Source organism: Desmodus rotundus, chromosome 2 (genome assembly GCF_022682495.2).
Source record: "Desmodus rotundus isolate HL8 chromosome 2, HLdesRot8A.1, whole genome shotgun sequence".
Classification (NCBI taxonomy): Eukaryota; Metazoa; Chordata; class Mammalia; order Chiroptera; family Phyllostomidae; genus Desmodus; species Desmodus rotundus.
In genome coordinates, this window is record NC_071388.1 from 201,851,590 (window position 1) to 201,859,947 (window position 8,358).

The following is an 8,358-nucleotide window of genomic DNA, read 5'->3' on the forward strand; positions in this document are numbered from 1 at the left end:
CAGCTATAAGGAGACTGTACTATTCGGTGGGGGGGGGGGGGTGTTGGTTATAAACAACAGCAATTAATTCCTTCCAAATGTGACACGCATTATAATTATCTCTCAGGATCTAGTTTCCTCTCCTTGCTTTAACAATACAAGTGTTCCCTATCCTGAGTTGTATTACGGCACAAAGCATCCCAGCTAGTGACTATTTCCCGCCCTCCATTGTAGCTGAATGGTCATATGACTAAATCCTCAAAAATCAAATGCAAAATAATAAATGATTCCTGAAATGTCTACATCCCTTCTTTACAAAGAAATTGCTTGCCTTTCACGAGACTCTCCTCCCCCTGCTACAAGGTGGAATAAGGACATGGTGGTAGCGATCCAGCTCCAAATACAAAGACTAAAACAAGACGTGAACATTTAGATAGGATTCTGATTTCTCCCAAGAGGCTGCGGAGATGAGTTGACTGGCAGCTCCAAATTATATACATCTTAACTCTTACATGACCAAAAAAAATTCTACTTGTGAGATTCTTTGTTACAGTAGCTTAGTTTGTATTCTTGAATACAACTAAGGTTAAAGGAATTAACACCTTGAAGATGTTAATAAGACTTATTGAAATCTATTTATTGGATAGATTTATTGAAATTATATTGGGTAATTTATAAAGTTACTAGTAATGTTCAAAACAGTCTTGGGAAATAGTAATTAAGAGGTAGAGGACGCAACCAAAATTACCCCACCAGCTGGCGAGGCCTTTCTTTTCTTTTGAATGCACAAATCTGTGGCAGCCAACCACAAATGCTCCCCGAATAACCTCAGGTTTTAATCATTCTTCTACAATTCACCATTTAGATGCCAGGCAGACAGGAGTGACAAATGTCCCCCACGGTCTCCCTTTAGACATGGAATAATCCCACACATCATTTTCCTCATTCTTAGGCTTAAAAAAAAATCTCACTAAAATTCAGCTCTCACTCATACAACTGAAAATACCCTCACCTTCTTCCCAAGGAGGTGAAAGCTCCATGAGCCTCGGCATCTTCCTTCAACTCCAGCAGCCTCTTCTCCTTCAGAAGGAACGACCATTTCTCTTCTACCTCGGGGGCAGTCCCATGATGGCATGAACTACGAACAAAGTGGTGACACTATTTTTAGTAGTAAATCTGATATTAATACAAGGAGTTGAACTAAAAAGGAAATTAGTTAAATGTATAAATACATACTTAACACACTAAAAAAAGGAAATATGGTTGATGTTTCAGTCCTCATATCTGCAATTATCCTAAGGCCAAAGTGGTTATAAAAATTTCTATCTTCCAATACCCATGCCATGTCCTCATTGATTTGAAACAGTGTCTGATGGTCAAAACGTTTACCTAGGACAAAGCTGGGTGGTTTCTATTACCTCAAGGAAGGGTTGTCATTCATACTGTAATCTCTAATAGCTGTTCTTCAGAAGCATTGAAAAACAACAACAAATCATTAGCTACCTGCCAGGTCCCAAGGGCTTTATTGACTTGTTCTAATAAGGAGACCACATATGGAGCAGCAGCTTTAATTGGTGTCATCCTCTGATTAAACTTACAATTACTAATGGGCTCCGAATGGCCAATCCATCTTCTCCACTGGTCAAGCTGGAAAGTTAAATGGACACGTGGATGTGATTCCCACACAGGCACTTTTCAACTTTTGCAATATGGGGTTTCCTCAGCACCTGGATCATAGTTTTTCCCCATTGAAAATGTTTATTTTTGCTTCTGTGTTTGACGTACTGTTCAGTCTTACATAAAAGTTGTAAGAAGGAGAACCAAGATAGCGGCATAGGTAGACACACTGCGCCTCCTCGCACAACCAGAACTGACAGAAAATCGAACGGCAAGGGGGTCCAACACCAAGGAAATACAAAATAAACATTCATCCAGACCGGTAGAAGGGGTGGAGAGGGGCACCAGGGTGGAGAGGACTCGCGTGGCCGTGGCAGGACTGAGACTGGCGGAGTGTGGGATGAACGGGGCAGGCAGTCCAAGCACTAGCAGACCCTGCGGCCCCACATTTGTGTGGATGAACCGAGAGGGCCAGACTCAGAGTGGGGGAGAGCGGGGCAGGCAGAGCAGTGGGTAGCACCCCGGGACCCCACATTCGCACACAGATAAACCGGGCGAACGGCAGGGAGTGAAGCAGACTGCGCAACCCAGGGCCCCAGCTCGGGAAATAAAGCCTCAAACCTCTGATTGAAAGCGCCCGTGGGGGTTGGGGCAGCAGCAGGAGAGACTCCCAGCCTCACGAGAGAGGTCGTTGGAGAGACCCACAGGGGCCTAGAGTGTGCACAGGCCCACCCACTCGGGAACCAGCACCAGAGGGGCCCAGTTTGATTGTGGGTATCGGAGTGAAAGACTGAAATCCGCAGAGTGAGGCGGGTGCCATTGCTCCCTCTCGGCCCCTCCCCCACGTACAGTGTCACAGCACGGCGACCAGCGTTACCCCGCCCCGGTGAACACCTAAGGCTCCGCCCCTTAAAGTAACAGAAGCACCAAGACCAAAAAAAAAAAAAAAAAATGGCCCAAATGACAGAACACTTCAAAGCTCCAGAAAAAATACAACTAAGCGACGAAGAGATAGCCAACCTATCGGATGCACAGTTCAAAGCACTGGTTATCAATATGCTCACAGAATTGGTTGAATCTGTTCGAAAAGTAGATGAAAAAATGAAGCCTATGCAAATAAAAACAAAGGAAAATGTACAGGGAACCAATAGTGAAGCAAAGGAAACTGCAACTCAAATCAACGGTGTGGACCAGAAGGAAGAAACAAACATCCAACCAGAAAAGAATGAAGAAACAAGAACTCGGAAAAATAAGGAGAGGCTTAGGAACCTCCAGGACATCTCGAAACATTCCAACATCCGAATTATAGGGGTGCCAGAAGGAGAAGAGGAAGAACAAAAAATTGAAAACTTATTTGAACAAATAATGAAGGAGAACTTCCCTAATATGGCAAAGGAAATAGACTTCCAGGAAGTCCAGGAAGCTCAGAGAGTCCCAAAGAAGCTGGACCCAAGGAGGAACACACCAAGGCACATCATAATTACATTACCCAAGATTAAACGCAAGGACCTACATCCAAGATTACTGTATCGAGGAAAGGTATCATTTAGAATGGAAGGGCAGATAAAGTGCTTCTCAGATAAGGTCAAGTTAAAGAAGTTCATCATCACCAAGCCCTTATTACATGAAATGTTAAAGGGAGTTACCTAAGAAAAAGAAGATCAAAAATAGGAACAGCAAAAATGACAGCAAACTCACAGTTATTAACGACCACACCTAAAACAAAAACAAGAGCAAACTAGGCAAACAACCAGAACAGGAACAGAACCATAGAGATGGAGATCACATGGAGGGGTGTCAATAGGAGAGTGGGAAAGGGAGAGGGGGGGAAAGGTACAGAGAATAAGTAGCATAGATGATAGGTGGAAAATAGACAGGGGGAGGGTAAGAATAGTGTAGGAAATGTAGAAGCCAAAGAACTTATAAGTATGACCCATGGACATGAACTATAGGGGGGAATGTGGGAGGGAGGGGGTGGGCAGGATGGAGTGGAGTGTGGGGGGGGAATGGGACAACTGTAATAGCATAATCAATAAATATATTAAAAAAAAAAAGTTGTAAGAAGAGCACAAAAATCCTCGGGTGCCCTCACCCGGCATCATTTTATTCTCTCTTTCCTTCTCCATCATCCCTCTTTCTCCTTCTTTCTCCTCCTTATTATTTTCTGTCTCTTACTATTATTTGTTTCTTAACTCTTTAAAAGGAAATTGCACACCTGATACCCTAGACCCCTAGTTACTACAGTGTATATTTTCTTAAAATACAGAATTTTGTTAAATATCCATGGAAATTTTATCAAAACCAAGGAATTAACATGAATGAGACATTGTCTAACTTCACAGACATCAGCAGATGTTGCCAGTTCCACAATCAAGTCCTTCGTAGGAAAAACAGATAACAATAGAACAGATCAGTTACTTCATAGAGTGTAATTCGTGTGTGTTTGATGGTGCCTTATGGTTAGATTCAAGTTATGCTTTGTTGGCAGGAAAACAATAGAAACAAGATTGCCTTTTTAGTGCCTAACATCAGGAGGTACATGCTGTTGATTAGTCCAATTACGGGCCATGTTAATTTTTTTAGAACAACAAACACCTTTATTCCATGAGCTAAGACAGGAGGGAAGAGGATTTATTTGCTTTCTGGGCCTTGATTTTCCTCCCTTACAGCCCCAGCTCCATGCCCCCCAGCACACGGCCATCTGCGCAGCCACGTTGGCCTGGTCTTGAAGTGAGACATGCAAGAAGCTTGCCCTGCTGGAAGCATTCCTTTAGAAGACTGCTGATCTTGGCACTGCTTTTCCTTTCATCATATTTCTTCTGAATTTTCTTTGATCTTTTCTTTGTTTAAAATCTCTTCCTTTTCAGGAATCAGCCTGGCCCGTGTCTTGTGGCCCAGGGAAGTGCCTGGTGGGACTCATACCACTGTTGGTGTGGTGTGCTGTGAATAATCACAATGCTGTTCTCTGCTAGGGGCTTGGTGTGGTCCAGTTCATCGTCAGATGCATATAGACAATGTCAATAGCCCCTGTGTTTGCTTGTATGACCCTGGGAGCCCCAAGAGAAGCTGCAGCTTTCAGACTCAAAGTACTTATTGCTGACTCCCCTACACACGGTATATAGTGAGGGCTGGTCTTAGTGTCAGAAGGAGGGTATCCCAGCTCATTTTTTGCTTTGTGTGGTAGGGTTTTCTCTTGCCCTGGGTCTTATGGTGCTTGTGCCAGTTGTCCCAAGAGATGCCTGTATATAGGAGTTGGAGACAGAATATTGAGCTACTTGGATGCAGGACTTGCTGTCACAGCTCCAGAACTCCACACTGGGCAGGCGGCATGCTCAGCTCTTCAAGGTTGGCTTCCCCAGTGAGCACTCAGGAGTATACAGCAGTGCCAAGATGTCATCATCGCATGTGGCCCAGCCCACACCCTTGCCCCCCACAGCCATGCTGGTATCCTCACAGCCCCATCAGCGGCCCAATGGCGATGTTAATTTTGACTATTTGGTGTTAACATATGACCTATCCTGGACAATGTTTCATGTGTGCTTGGGATGAACGTGTGTTCTGTTGCTGATGGACAGAATGTTTGTAAATGTCTGTTAAGTCCATCCACTCTAATGTGTATTTTAATACCCACGTTATGTTTCCTTATTGGTTTTTGTCTGGATGATCTATCCTTTGTTCAAAGTGGGATATTGAATCCCCTACTATTATTGAAATGTTGTCAGTTTCTTCCTTCAGGTCGGCTAATGTTGGCTTTGTATATTTAGGTGTTCCTATGTTGGGTGCATAGATACTTATAAATGCTATATCCTCTTGTTGGATTGACCTTTTAATCATTTTAAGATGACTGTCTTTGTCTCCTCTTACAGTCTTTGGCTTGAAGTTTATTTCATCTGATGTAAGGATAGCTACCCCTTCTTTCTTTCTTTTTCAATCTTTTTTTATTATTGTTCAATCATAGTTGTCCCACATTTTTCCCCATTTCTCTCTCCTGCCCTGCCCACCCTCCCCACCCCCCACAGTCAATCCCCACCCCATTGTCCATGCTCATGGGTCCTCTATACATGTTCCTTGACCTGCCCCTTCCCCTGTTTTCCCCCATTACCCACCTCCTTCCTCCCCTCTGGTCCCCTGTCAGTTTGTTCTTTATTTCCATGTCTCTGGTTCTATTTTGCTTGTTTGTTTGTTTGTTTTGTAGATTAGGTTCTACTTATAGGTGAGATCATATGGTATTTGTCTTTCACCGCCTGGCTTCTTTCATTTAGCATAATGCTCTCCAGTTCCATCCATGCTGTCATGAAGGGTAGGAGTTCCTTCTTTCTTTCTGCTGCTTAATATTCCACTTAGAATATCTTTTTCTATCCATTTACTTTTAATCTCTGCGTGTCTTTTGATTCACTGTAAGCATATTTTCTTTTCCATTATTGAGGACATTATATCTTCCTTAAAATACTTGCTTGATAATTGTAAAATCTGAGTCATCTCAAGTGTGGTCTTTATTGATTTTTTTTTGGATAAGGAGTTCTATTTTCCTAGTTCTTCATATGACAGCTAATTTGGGGCATTACTACTATTATGTCAAGGAGATTCTGGGTTGTTATTTTGCTGATGAATGTTGTTTTTTTAGGTTTATTTGTTTGTTTTAGCAGACATCTAACTTGGTTGGACTTCAATTGCAAGTTCATTCTTGGAAGTTAGCTCTAATCTCAGATAAAAACTTTTTTGAGCCTACTTCAATAACACATGGAACCGAAATCATCCAGGGATGGAGGCAGACATGAATCAAATATTCCCTCTCTAGCTTGTTCTTATTTGGAAATATTTCTCCTTCTCCAGTGCCTTCGTTTTTCCCAGTCTACATTTTCTGGTTTCTTTAGCCAAAAAGACTAATTTTTCCACCAATGCCTCAGCAAGTACACCTTCCCCAAACTTAAAAAAAAGAAAAAAAAGCACAGAGAACTCACACTGTACAACTTTCACTATTGCTTACAAACATGGACTCCACAAAATCTGCCTGCCTCTGTTCTCTCTCCAGCAGCCACCCTTTGTAATTTTTTCAGATTTTGTAGCTGTTATCCACAGAAGAGTTCATCGGGTTGAGTTTTCTTAGCATTACTGAAAGTAGAGATAACAAATTATACTTTTAAATACTATTTTTGTTTCATTATTCCTGTTTTTCAATCTTCTTTAGAACTCCAATTACACATATGTTATTTTTTCTTTGCTTGTCTGTCATTTTCACCACTTCCTTTCTGACCCTTTCTAATTTTTTTAAATCTAATTTTTACTATTATCTTTGTTTTCCTGTTTTTCTTACATGCCCCTCATGCTGTTTTTAATTATATTTATTCTTTCTTAGGCCACTTGTAACTTAATCTCTATTTCTGATATTATATTATCTTTTTTAATTTCCTGAGTTTAATGCACTCTAACTTATTAGGAAAATGTTCATCTGCTGACTATATGTGTTTTAAATTTCTAGGTTTTTTAAAGTACGCAGACAGACTGACTGTTTCCACCTCTGCCTGCTTCGGACAGGGCTGGTGGTTGGGTGGTGTATGAGATTCCAGGTTCAGAAGCCTATCTGCAGTCAGTGGAGCAAAGAATGGTTTCTTTGCTAATTTGGGAGGAGGGAGATACCTGAGAGAGAAGCCAAGAGAAGTTCTGTGTACCTTCTTATTTTTACTTTTTAATCTCAAAAGCTATTAGGTTTTCTCCTTTTGCTTATTTTTTCTCTTTTCTGCTCAGTTTCCAAAAGTCTCATCCGTTCCCTCTAACCCTCTTTTTCCCTTGGAACATTTTCCCAAGACTGACTCCATAGGTCCCACAGCATTTTTAACCTTTTCCTATAGGCTGTGCTCTGAAACAAAATTACAAGTATTTTTGTATTTGTGTGAACTTCCTCTTAGGTAATGTTATTTTTATTTTTTATAAATTTATTTTTATTTATTTATTTTTTAGAGAGGGGAAAGGAGGGAGAAAGAGAGGGAGAGAAACATCAATGTGTGGTTCCCTCTCACACACCCCCTACTGGGGACCTGGCTGGCAACCCAGGCATGTGCCTTAAACTGGGAATCAAACCAGTGACCCTTTGATTCACAGACCAGCACTCAACCACTGAGCCACACCAGCCAGGGCATAATATTAATTTTAAATCAATTTTAGGCATGCCATAAAATCCCATATACTCTCTTTAATGCAATTTTTCCAGAACCATCTTTGTATCACTCAAATTATGTGGCAGGAACAGCGAGTAACAGCTTGGCAGGATCTGGTGTTTACTTTTCTACTGTCAAGCAATTTAAAATCTGGATTTTCTGTGTTTTCTAGTTATGCTGGAAGTATGGGCTTTGTGTAGTGTTCTGTTTGTTTACCTGTTTGAGAAGTTAGGAGTGGTGGGTCTATGTGCCCCTGCTTGCCTCCACTACATAACATTTTATATTTACTATATTGCTAAGAAATGAGAGCCTTTATTACATAGTACTTACTCTGTGAGTCAGAAGATGAATGTGAGAACTCTCATCATTGCTGAATATTTGTGCATCAACATTTAGCAACTAGGAAAATAATGTTTGATGAGCTCAGAGGTGGACCTACTATGTGGCAGACTTGCCAAATTTCCATTTATCACTTGACCCTTTACCCCGCAAATATCACTGACGTTTCCTTATGGGTTTCTCCAAGGCTGTGATAAATAACCCCAGACCTCTCAGTGTCATTGTGTTACATGGCTGCAAGTCTTTTTAAGGGAGACGGAATGCAGAT

At 41.5% G+C, this 8,358-nt stretch overlaps 1 non-coding gene across 1 annotated transcript; it reads right to left on the minus strand.

Moving 5' to 3' along the window:
- Positions 1 to 4,921: 4,921 nt before the first annotated feature.
- On the minus strand, positions 4,922 to 5,000 carry LOC112308131 (small nucleolar RNA SNORD55/SNORD39). Its single transcript, XR_002975131.1, has one exon. It is a non-coding gene; the product is annotated as a small nucleolar RNA SNORD55/SNORD39 (small nucleolar RNA).
- Between the last annotated feature and the right edge of the window lie 3,358 nt (positions 5,001 to 8,358).